At 34.0% G+C, this 12835-nt stretch overlaps 1 non-coding gene across 1 annotated transcript; it reads left to right on the top strand.

The window, feature by feature from the left end:
* Positions 1 to 2613: 2613 nt before the first annotated feature.
* Positions 2614 to 2773, top strand: LOC122117045. Its single transcript, XR_006149067.1, has one exon. It is a non-coding gene; the product is annotated as a U1 spliceosomal RNA (small nuclear RNA).
* The last annotated feature ends 10062 nt before the right edge of the window (positions 2774 to 12835 follow it).

Below are 12835 nucleotides of genomic sequence, written 5' to 3'. Positions count from 1 at the left end.
AAAAAGCAATAATAAAGTATGTTTTTCTTGAGAAAGTTGGAAAATGTAGTGGATTATCTTTGTGATAATAGATTAAATTAAATAATATGAAACAGTAGTTCATAATCTTAATAATTTTCAATTATAAAATATTAAAATAAGGATAATATCATCGATTCCAAAGTATGATATCATGTGTGCCATTTTGAATTAATTGAACGTACTATTTTTATGGTAAATATGAAAAGCAATCTATAAATGTATAATAGTTTTTATATACTAATTGGAATTAATTTTCTAAAAGTAAGTTGAAGAATCTGAATGGAGTGTGTTGGTTCAGTTTTTTTTTTAATTGTGAAAATACTATACAGAGGGGTTAAAATTACATGGGCAAGATAATGAGTACATTTCTTATCAAGCATTGTAGCCTCCTCCTTTGTTTCCCATCAAATGTTTGTATCCCTGGAACAATTCCAATTTGCATGTATATTAGGTCAAGTAAACACTCTACTCTTAAGAAATGTGGGATCCAAGCAGAAGAAATTATGCATGTCCAGATTTCATCTTATTATTAACAGAAAGAGTACCAAAACAGCATGGTTTTGTAAACATATAATGTCATCACTCAGGAAGTAGAAGTAGGAGAATCTCAAGATCCTATGTATCTTATCTCAAAATAACAAAGTTGGGATGAAAAAATAATATACCACAAATAAATCTTTTCATTGTAGCATTTAGGTATGTATAGCCCTTAATTAGCTAGTCTTTAAATTATTAACTTTGAAGGATAAGAGTAGATGTGAAAAGTAGAGAAGAGATATGGAAAAAAGGAAAATAGAAGAAGATAGAAAAATGAGAGAGGGAGGAATAAAAACCTAGAATGTTTATCTTATATTAAACCTAAGTGTTTTTTAATCTTATAAATATATTAAACTTACAAAAATGATTTTTCAAAACATATACTTAGGTCTGATTAGACAAGATAGTAACATGTTTTTTATATTTATTCATATCTATGCTTATAAAAGAAAAATCAAAGAAATGAAGTGTCATATCTGAAATTAAACATGTGATTTTGTCACATTTTATTCTACAGTACTGAATAATAGAAAAATAATATCCATTTTGGTTAAAACCCACTAAAATATACATTAATCTTACTGTTGTCAAAATTTACTGTTTATGTCTAGCAATTTAATTTCTCATTAAAGTTAATCACTATTAATCACCATCACTGTCAAAAACTTAGGTAGCATTAGGTAAACACACTGGCAGGAAAAAATCAAGTATGTTATACAGCTGGGTGCCTAATGGCAGGCTGTGCAAATTCAAAAATTCACTTTCTCATTACTGGTGTGCATATGGTTACAGATTGCTTTCCATATAAATCTATAAAACATTGTGTGGCATGGGATCATTTTCCCAGATGGAAGATTACATATAAAATTCATTTTCCATGAGGTAATGAATCTACAAAACTACCAGAAAGAACTATTGTAGCTTTGAATTCCAATATTGCTAGTTCTTACCATCATTTGTATGTTCCCGAACATATTTTACTTTGTAAAAGATTAATGTGTATTTCAAACATAATTAACTTGATATAATAACCCTTGTTTGTCTTGCATTGTATCATAAATCAAGCAAATATATGTTTCAGTATTTTTAAACACTTAATTTTCACTTGTCCACAAATTCCACCTATCATAAAACCTTTTGATTCAGAAGACCTGAATGTGTTGGAAAAAATCTGATGATATACTTTATGGGAAGGTGTTACTGGCATGGCATGAGATGAATCATAGATTATATCATTGAAATGTACCAAAGTAAATGATATTTTTGAAATTAAATTAGAATTTTATTGCTTTTTCAGATCATTTTGGAAACTATTCTGTAGTAAAAGATTATTACCATTCATGCATGTGCATTAGCACATCTCCAGATGCCAATATTGAACCAGAAATTATCCACTGCCAATGAGTCAGAAGTAAAAAATGCAAAATTTCTGAAATATTTGAATTTTGAAGGAAGAAATACTCCATTTTCACAAAATAGTCAATGATTGAATCCAATCATATGTCTTTGAATGAAAAAGATTAATGTGGTCTCAGATTTTGCAATGTTCTCCAAAACTTTGTGGTTAAAAACTAATTATTTTGATAAAAAGAGTGAGTGACATACCAGGTGCTGGTGATTCAGGATTGTAATCCTTGATATTCAGGAGGCTGAGATCTGAGGATTGAGGTTCAAAGCCAGTCCAGGAAGACTCTTATCTCCAATCAACCACCAGAAAACCAGAAGTAGGCTGTGGCTGAAGGGGTAGTAGAGCGCTAGTCTTGTGCTGAATAGCTGAGGGACAGCGGCCAGGCCCAGAGTTCAAGCCCCATGATCCCCCCCGCAAAAAAAAAGAATGGGTAACTTAATTTAAACTACTAGTATGCAGTTCCTACCTAAGTATATATTCTTTGCAAACTGTTTACTTATATGACCACCTTTCAACAACAACAAAAAATGTTGAATTGAAATGCACTTAGATTTAGATATAAGGACTACTTGGTGGAAATAGTGAATTTATCCTAATTTTAATAGTTTAAGCAACATAGAAAAGCACAACATAAATAACAAGTTACTGTACTTACCTGGCAGGGGAAATGCCGTGATCAAGTAGTTGGCTTTCCCAGGGCGAGGTATGTTCATTGCACTTGGGGCTCACTGAGCTCTGCGATTTCCTCACATGGAGGAAACTCGGCTGCATAATTTTTGAGAGTGGGGGACTGCATGCGTGCTCTAAAAAAAAAAAACAAGTTACATGGCTGTATTTGACACTAAGTTCTTCCTTTTGTAGATTCTTTTTTATCAAGAAATTTAAAAATGATCTATAATGCTTCATATATACAAACAAATTCTATTGATTTTCATATTAGACAAATATAATAGTAAAATGGAAGTATAACTTCACTCAAAATAATGGTGGATTTTTTTTCTATATGGTTTCAAAGTGACATGAAAATGAATGGTTCTGAAAATCATCACGTTAAGCAAAGTAAATGAATTTCCATAGTCACAGGTTCTCTTGCATATGTGGATTTTACACCCAAAAGATCACCATATACATGACAAACATAAACATGTACATGTATGTGTATAAATTTGTACATACATATGCATATATGTAAATGCATACATATGTTATATATATCACATTCACACACATGCACATATGAGATTGTTTGAGTGGATTAGGTGGAGAAAAGAGAGGAAAAGGGAGATTTAACAATAGTAAAATACATTACATGGGTTATTAAAGCCAGAACACTGTGAAGCTGTGGAATGATAGGTGTTTATGGACAGAAGGAAGGTGTGAGTAAGTGCACGGGTCACTCTAATTACTGTACCCAAAAAGAAAATAATGACAAGAAAATAAAGCAGGTCCTGTTGGAAGCTTTGAATACTAATGACACAGTGTAGAACAGATGGAAAAGGTGAAGGAGTGTGATTTTGATAAAACAAAATGGTTTATGTACATGTGCAAAGATGAAACAACAAAGCTGGTTGAAACTGGTTTAAGAAACAGGATAGGCAGGCCCTGGGTGGCTCACGCCTGTAATCCTAGCTACTCAAGAGCCTGAGAACTGAGGATCATGGTCCAAAGCCAGCCTGGGCAGGAAACTCCATGAGACTCTTATCTCCAAGTAAACACCAGAAAATAGGAAGTGGAGCAGTGGCTCAATGGTAGAGCTCTTGATTTGAGCTGTGGAGCTCAGGGACAACGCCTAGGCCAGAATTCAAAGCCGCTGTCCCACAAAAAAAAATATAATTCATCACATCAACAAGAGCAAGGATTAGAACCACATGATTATCTCAATAGATGCAGAAAAAGCATTGGACAAGATCCAACATCCCTTCATGATGAAAGCTCTGGATAAACTAGGAATCCATGGAACATTCTTCAATATAATAAAGGCTACATATGATAAACCTACAGCCAGCTTTCTAATTAATGGTGAAAATTAAAGCAATTTCCTCTAAATTCAGGAATGAGACAAGGATGTCCACTCTCTCCACTCCTCTTCAATCTAAGATTAGAATGCCTAGCTATATATGCTTGGCATATATGCCTGGCAATAACACAAGATGCAGACATAAAGGGGATCCAAATAGGGAAAGATGAAGTAAAACTCTCCCTCTTTGCAGATTACATGATCTTGTATTTAAAGAACCCCATGGACTCCACTCCCAAGTTACTTGAGCTTATCAGAAATTTTGGTAAAGTAGCAGGATATAAAATCAACCCTCAGAAATTAATGGCTTTCCTATTGCCAATAACGAGAAGCACACTGAAATTAGGAAAGCAACTACTTTTGTAATACCCCCCCCCAAATAAAATATTTAGGAGCTAATTTAACAAAAGAGGTGAAGGACTTGTATGACAAAAACTTTAAAAACCTCAAAAAGGAAATTAAAGGAGAGCTAAGCAAGTGGAAAAACTTCCCACGCTCCTGGATTGGGAGGATTAGCATCGTGAAAATGGCAATACTGTCAAAGGCTGTGTACAAACCTCATTCATCAATGAAATAGAAGAAGCAATCCAATAATTCATATGGAACAATACAAGACCCCAAATAGCAAAAACAATACTTAATAGAAAGAACAGCGCTGGAGGAATACCAATTCCAAATTTCTAAATCTACTAAAAAGCCATAATAATCAAAACACCTTGGTAGTGGCACAAGAACAGACTGAGTACCAATGGAATAAGACAGAAGACCCAGAAACGAGCCCATAGACCTATAGCCACCTAATCTTTGACAAGAGAGCCAAAAAAATAGAATGGAAGAAAGATAGCCTTTTCAGTAAGTGGTGCTGGTAAAATTGGTTAAACACTTGTAGAAAACTAAAGCTAGATCTGTATATATCACCCTGCACCAGAATCAACTCCAAATGGATCAAAGACCTTGAAATGAAAGCAAATTTCCTGAAAACTTTACAGGAAGGAATAGGAGAAATGCTATGGCTCCTTGGCACAGGCTGAAATTTTCTTAATAGAGACCCAGAAGCGCAACAAATCAAAGAAAGGCTGGACAAATGGGATTGCATGAAACTCCAGAGTTTCTGCAAGGCAAAGGACATAGCTAACAAGATCAATAGAAAGCCCACAGATTGGGAGAATATCTTCACTAGCCATACAATGGACAAGGGTCTCATATCTAAAATATGCTTAGAACTCAAAAACAAAATACCCCAACAACAAATCCTCAAGGAAACAACTACCCAATAAATAAATGGGTTATAGACTTAAAGAGAGACTTCTCTGAAGAGGAAAGAAGGATGGCCAATAGACACATGAAGAAATACTCAACCTCCTCTAGCCATAAAAGAAATGCAAATCAAGACAACGTTGAGATTCCATCTCACTCCAATTAGAATGACTATAATCAAGAAATCTAGTAACAACAAATGCTGGAGGGGATGTGGACAGAAGGGAACCCTACTGCGTTGTTGGTGGGAGTATAAACTTGTTCAACCACTCTGGAAAGCAGTATAGAGGTTCCTCAAAAGACTCCACATACAGCTCCCTTATGACCCAGCCATCCCAGTTTGGGGTATTTACCCAAATGATCACAAAGACCACACTAAAGCTACCAGCACAATTATGTTTATTGCAGCATTATTTACCATAGCTGAGATATGGAACCAACCCTGATGCCCCTCAGTAGATGAATGGATCTGCCTCTGTCAGAAAGAATGACATTGCCTTATTTGTTAGGAAGTGGAAAGACTTGGAAAAAATTATATTAAGTGAAGTAAGCCAGGCCCAAAGGAACATAGGTCCCAAGGTTTCCCTTGTTTGCAATGACTAGTACATGTTAGGACAAGCAGAGAAGGTCAAAGGCTATGTGCATATAATCACATGAGATAATCTTAAGCAAAATGTACCCCAAAACAGGGACATAAGTGGTGTTTTTTTAAATTTCTTGCTAGTGTTTTCAACGTATTTATTATGCACTACGTGATTCTTTTGTTTCTTTTGTATCTTCCCCCCATGGTATAACCCCTGTTTTACTGGATTTGATGCCAGAGTTCTGCACCTTGTATATATATTGTAATTTGGGGAGAGGAAGGGATATTGTGGACTGCTTAAGTGGGGATTCAGGCTGATCCATTGTGATGATGAGATGTACAGGACACTATGTTTAAAATGAACTTTACAATGTGGGGAGGAGGTGAGGAGTTGGGGAGGTGGGGAAGGAAGTGATGGTAGGGGGAAAAGAAAGGAGGAGGTAACAATGCTCTCTAAGAAATGTACTCATTACCCTACTCATGTAACCATAACTCCTCTGTACAACATTTTAACCATATATATATATATATATATATATATACACTATATATAGTATATATAGAGTTAAAATGTATATATACATTTATACATAATATAAATATAATATATATATCATACAAAAAAAGAAAATAAACTGGATGTGTGAGATGAAGGAGTATAATGAATCAAATCTGAGTAGATTACATTGTATACATGTATAGTCATGGGTAAATCAAACCCTTTTGTACAACAAAATTGTTGCTAATAAAAATGTAAAACAATAAAATGAAAACAAAGAAGAATAAACATATTTATGTACCAAAATGTTTAGTATTTCTTTATATTTATGAAACCATTGAAAATTATCATTGAAATAAATAATCTGTAATTGTCATTTTTAGCCACCATGCAAACCTACTGTGTGAGTCTCCCCATAACTTTTCTCCTAACTAAATAATCTTTGTGGATTTTTCCTCATTGCTCTTCTACTATTCTTTATGTCTCTGGTAACTACTGTTTTTATATCATTGTTTAAGACAACATATTTTTCTGCATGTGAGTGACATTATGTGGGAATGATCTGGCCTTGCTTATTTTACTTATCATTTTGAAAAACTACCTAGAGATCTGTCCAAAGAATTAGAAAAAGAACTCTCATATTATCTGGTCACTAGGGTGTATTTATCCAATGGAAACAAAAGCTGACACTATACATTCCTGTAGAAAAGAAAAAAAACTATTTTGTCTATCAAGTGACTGACTGAAAAAACTTTGTATATGAAACACGTATAAAACATAACACAATATGTACATCATCTTGATACATTAAAACACACACTGGAGCCACCTGGTAGCCCACGACTATAAGCCTAGCTATTCAGGAGTCTGAGATCTGGGAAATAATGTGTGTGAAATCAGTCCAGTCAGACAATCTTCAAGACTCTAGCTTCTCAGTTACTAGCAAAATTGAGCTGTATAGAATAAGCAGTAGACTAAGTCATGAGAGTAATAAGCTCAGCGAGATCTCAAGACCCTTAGTTCAAGACCTAATACTAGCACAAATAAAAACACACTGGTGTTGGGAGAATAATTCAGTGTTAATTCACTAATACCTTTGCTGTAGGTTTGATCTCTAGCCCTGTAAAAGAGTATCTCATGACTAGAATATGGCTAGTTATGGAACTGTTCAGGATCATGAAGGAAATGGACAAATAAAGATGTTGAGAGGTGAATAGCTTCTAAATACAATGCATCTATGAGTGAAAAAATCACATTGTACTTTACTTTTACATACAATAGTTACATAACAATTATAAATAAAATGTGAAAATGGCACAGAATTAGTTTTAGGTATCATCTAGCACCTGGGAACTTTCTAAACATTATTAAAGAAGAGGAAAAATGAGTTAGAGGACCAAATAAGCAAAATCAATAAGGGAGGGGGTTCAATAAATAAGTGAAATATGGACTTATTGTCCATCTAATACCACTAGGAATAATAAAATAGACTATCAGAAAGTTAAAATATCTTAGAGGTAGTAAGGCAGCTCCTACATCTCATCTTTCAGGAATTCTGTAAATATATGTTAGGCCTGTGCCATTTAACATTACCAAATACTTAGAAACAACACAGAGAGAAATGAAAAACAATGTTGAATTAAAATGAATAATTGAAAGGGATGAGTGATCAAGGCACATTACATTCATAAACTGCTTTGTTACATGACAATTCCTTTGTTCAACTACTTAAAGATAAAAATAACAAATAGATAATAATGAAATGGGTTTTATACCATAATAGCATTTTGGTCATTAAATGTATACCTGGAATAAGTAACACAATAAAGTATGATGATAGAGATCAATATCAAGTTTTCATTAAGTAGGTGGAGGTAAGGATAACGTGAGAAGAAAGGAAAAATGTCATAAAATATATCTTGTTATGGTCTCACAAAATCCCAATACAGTTATGTTTGTACAAAAACTTGTGTCAGAAGCTGCCGTTCTTTCACAGTTTTCATCTGTTCTTATAGACAGGAGAGCTGAGCAAAGCTGGATAGAGTTTTTCCTCTATACATGGTGAAGTTTCTGATTCAAAGATCAAAGAAGCTTGGGTCTGAGAAAATGACGAGCACATGCTCTGTGATATTTCCAGGTGTTTGTGCTACTTTAAGTTGCGTGTAATTTATATTTCCCTCCTTCCAATATAAATCTCTTGTTTCTTGACATTTGCAGAATTGCACCTGGCCGCAATAGAATTGCGTAATTCCAAACATGTTTTGGATGCGCTGGCTTTTATGGACAGACCGACCTTTGGTCGTTCGGTTCTGCGGTAGGGTGTACATTTGCAGGTTACCTACTTGACTGAGAGACCTACGCATAATATTAAAAATTATGGATACGAAGTAAGAAAATGGTCACACCGAGACTCCATCTAGCCTCTTTAAATGTCTCCCAGTAAAAAGGGAATTACGTTCTGTAACTTGACTTTTACTAAAGTAATTGACTTTAAGTGGTGTTTTAAAAGCTACATTTACAGCTGCTTGGGAATGTTCTAATCATCTACATGAGTCTGGTGAAGAATACTTTATTTTAACACTGTATGTGTATTAGATTTGACTTTCAATTTCATTACCTAGCATCTGAAACAAAAGATCTGTATAGAGTATGCAAATACATAAATAATTCTGATTACCTTAAATTTTTAACCAAAATTTCTAGCCAATTACTGGTATTTTACACATAGAAATGTTTACAAATTGAACTGTGCATTGTCTTTAGCTTGTCTTGAAGTTCTGCGATTGTACAGTTATTATGAATTAATTCATCATGTATATTACTTTGACAGTTTGGAAGGTATATTTTGGACTGTGTTTAGCTCCACAATGAGATTTTCAACATTTTTATATAGTCTATGTTTCATGAAAACAGCAACTCTTGCATACTATGTATAAGGGATTGAAACCTAAAAGAGCTTTGATTTGACTCCTTTTTCATTTGAAAATATTATAGTAAGTAAAATGAAGCATAGTGAATATGTTTTTTTCCTGATACATGATCACTGATATAAACTACTTCCACCTTAAAGACACTTATAGAATCCTCTAGCTTAGAAAATCATGAATATTTACCTGCTTGAGAAAGGTGTTACATAATTATTCATATAAAGACAGAAAAATACTGAAAACAAATAGCAATTACCACCACAGAATGAAAGCTTGTTTATGTAGAAATGGTTTATTAGTAATATACACTATAATAGGATTTCCAGGTGTTATTCAGTGCTTATTCTGTGTTTGAAATCGGAAGCAAAAATTAAACAAGATTTTAACAAACATTTCCTTGTTGTCCAATTAATTGAGAATATCTGTTCCCTAATAAAACACATGTATGTAGTCATTTCTCTTTACTATAATTGATTAATATCTTAGATTGGGCATTTTTTTCCTCTTTAATAATTTCTCTGACTCCTTTGAATAATAAAATGATGAGAATAAACATAGGTATGCCTATATTTCCACATATTGCTCTACAAATTGACTGGGCATATTGAACAGAAAATTACAAGATTTGAATATTATTCACCTCACCTAGATAAGGAATTTAATTGCATTAAGTAATTTCATGTAATTATATTTTTCCATGAAAGAGTACATAATAGAAATTATATAAGGATCCAAAATTAAGGCATACTCAATTATAATATTCAGAAAATAGGAAACTCCATAAATAAAAGTGTGCAGAATTTTATTTCTGAAACAGTATATTGTTTATATTAGGTTTGTACTTGATGAGCTAAGTGAACAGAATACCTACCAGTTACAATTTTTGGTTGTAAATATGCTCAGAGTAATCTAGTGGTTTCATAGGTACAAGCCTCTACAATTAGTTTTATATAAAGGAAGTGGTTCAGTCCATTTCCTCCACTTCCTCCCTCCTGCCATTAGCTACCGTTATTCACTCCAAATTCTTGATTTCCATGATGTCAAGCCACAGGAAAATGTACAGTCCATTTTCCAGTACTTCGTTAGATTTCAAGGTAGCATTTGTTTCTTGCCCTTAGTACTATTTCCCCCCTTCTATGGAAGCATTTTGTCTTTTACGTTTGCCTTCTTTTCATGTTTCATACATTATCTTTTTCTCCTTTTAAAACCATTCTTTTATCCTGTGTAAGTTCTCTGTTTTTCTGTCCTTAACAGACATCTAACTTTGGAACTACTTGGGACTGAAACTAAAGTTGCTTAAGCTCATAGATTTCAATCCATAGCATATTGCAGTCTTGCATGTAAATATTAAAGGCTTGCCAGTTATGAAATGCAATATAAAACTATGATATATATATATTTAAAACAGATAACCTTATATTTTCACTTTTATCCCCTATTATTCCAACCTATTTCCTATTGGTATCCAACCCTAGGCCTAAAGAATGCCACATAAGTACTCTACTACTATGCTATACTTCTAACACTTCTTTTTGAAACAGAGACAGGGTCTCACTATGTAGCACAAAGGCTGGCCTTAAATTCGATATCATCTGCCATCCACCCAGCTAGTAGTTGGAAATATAGATGTGTATATTTGAACCTGGTTTGAAGAGTAAATTATAGCAACTATAGTAAAAGTACAGCAACTTTATTTTACCCATTAACTCCAGTTACATTTCTGTCATCTTTTGACATTTCTTTGATGTCTAACAAGGCTCATTACAAGTCGTCCCAAACCCCATTTTTTTTTGTTTCTTGTCTCTCCTGTATACCTGATTTTGGGCAACATGCCCTTTACCTTATAAACCCTGACTTAGTAAACGGCTTATTTAAGCATAAAGACTAAATAATACATCCAACTTCATTTTGAGAAAATAATTTGCTAATTTTTGAGAAAATCATTTCTATTATTCATGCACGTAAGGAAAAATGCATTCACAGACATGCATACACAGGTATACACAATCTTCACATGATCAGGAATGAAATCTATCTTATAAATTTGCAATGAATACTATAAATTACCTAATATTTATTTTGCTATCATTATATATTTGAGGAGAAATGAGTTGAGAAATTGAGGAACAAAATCTTTGTAAGACTGACACTTGGCTTTTTTTTGACTTTTATCCTTTCTTCTTCTTCTCCTCCTCCTCCTCCTCCTCCTCCTCCTCCTCCTCCTCCTCCTCCTCCTCCTCCTCCTCCTCCTCCTCCTCCTCCTCCTCCTCCTCCTCCTCCTCCTCCTCCTCCTCCTCCTCCTCCTCCTCCTCCTCCTCCTCCTCCTCCTCCTCCTCCTCTTCCTCCTCCTCCTCCCCCCTCCTCTTCCTCCTCCCTCCTCTTCCTTCTTTCTTCTTCTTTTTTGGTAATAATGAAATTTGAATGCAACCTGTCAGCTAGAGTGCTCCACATTGTCTTTCATGGAAAAAAATTAAAGAATTGTATTGCAATATATGCTTTAGAATATAATGTATCATTATTTATTTTGTAATAGTTTTTCATCTCATCATATTAGCATATTTTAATTATAGAACATAATGGATTTCATTTCAATATTTTCCTACATATTTACCTACATGCAGTGTATGTTGATTATATTCTCAACTCGATTTTTCTATCCCAATGCCTCTAACGTTATTATTTTTCTCTATAATTTAACTGATAGGCTTCATTATGACATTTTCACATGTTCATGTGTTGTACCTTGATTCTAGGCACCCACCACTCTCCCTTTCCCCAGCTCCCCTTCTTGCCTTCATCATTAAATGGTCCTTTTTATACTTTTTTTCTGAGTCTCTGAAGTTTCTTTTTTAAATATATATTTTATTGTTATTGTAAAAGTTTATGTACAGAAGAGTTACAGTTTCTTAAGTCAGAAAATGAGCACATTTCTTTTAGAACAGTGTTACCTCTTCCCATGTTTTCTCCCAGTTTTTCCCTCCACTTCCCTATAAGTTGTATGGTACAACGTAGTGTCTAGTGAATATCACTGCTGCTTTTGTACACACTTTGTGTGCTTACTCTTACCCTCCCCCAAACAGAATAAACTTACATGCAAGACAGAAGTAACAGAAAACAAAAACAGCGACAAAGGAGAAAACTAACAAAAAAAGCAAAATAACACCAAAAAATGACTCATTTCCATTCTTGGAGATTATTTCGATAAACATCAAATGCACATAGCATAAGAATATCCTCCTTTGGTTTCACTGAATGAATATTTAGAGTGCTGTATACTTTATCATGACCAAGTGTAATTTCTTAACAAATGGTGCTTTGCAGAAGTGGCTACCCACATGCAGAAAACCGAAGCTAGCTTATCTCCAATTTAATCCCAGAAAGCCAGAAGTGGTGCTGTGGCTCAAGTGGTAGAGTGCTCACCTTGAGCTGAACTGCTGAGGGATGGCACCCAAGGCCAGAGTTCAAGCCCTATGACTGACAAAAACAAAAATTTTACCAATGACATAGAGAAATTGCTGTACGTAATTTCATGCAAGTATTATCAGTGAATTATCCCACAGATGAAGTTTATGATTTAATGGTTTAT

The sequence above is a fragment of the Dipodomys spectabilis genome, unplaced genomic scaffold (assembly GCF_019054845.1).
Source record: "Dipodomys spectabilis isolate Male_0828 unplaced genomic scaffold, ASM1905484v1 ptg000138l, whole genome shotgun sequence".
Lineage (NCBI taxonomy): Eukaryota > Metazoa > Chordata > Mammalia > Rodentia > Heteromyidae > Dipodomys > Dipodomys spectabilis.
This window is presented reverse-complemented; position numbering and strand designations above follow the sequence as displayed.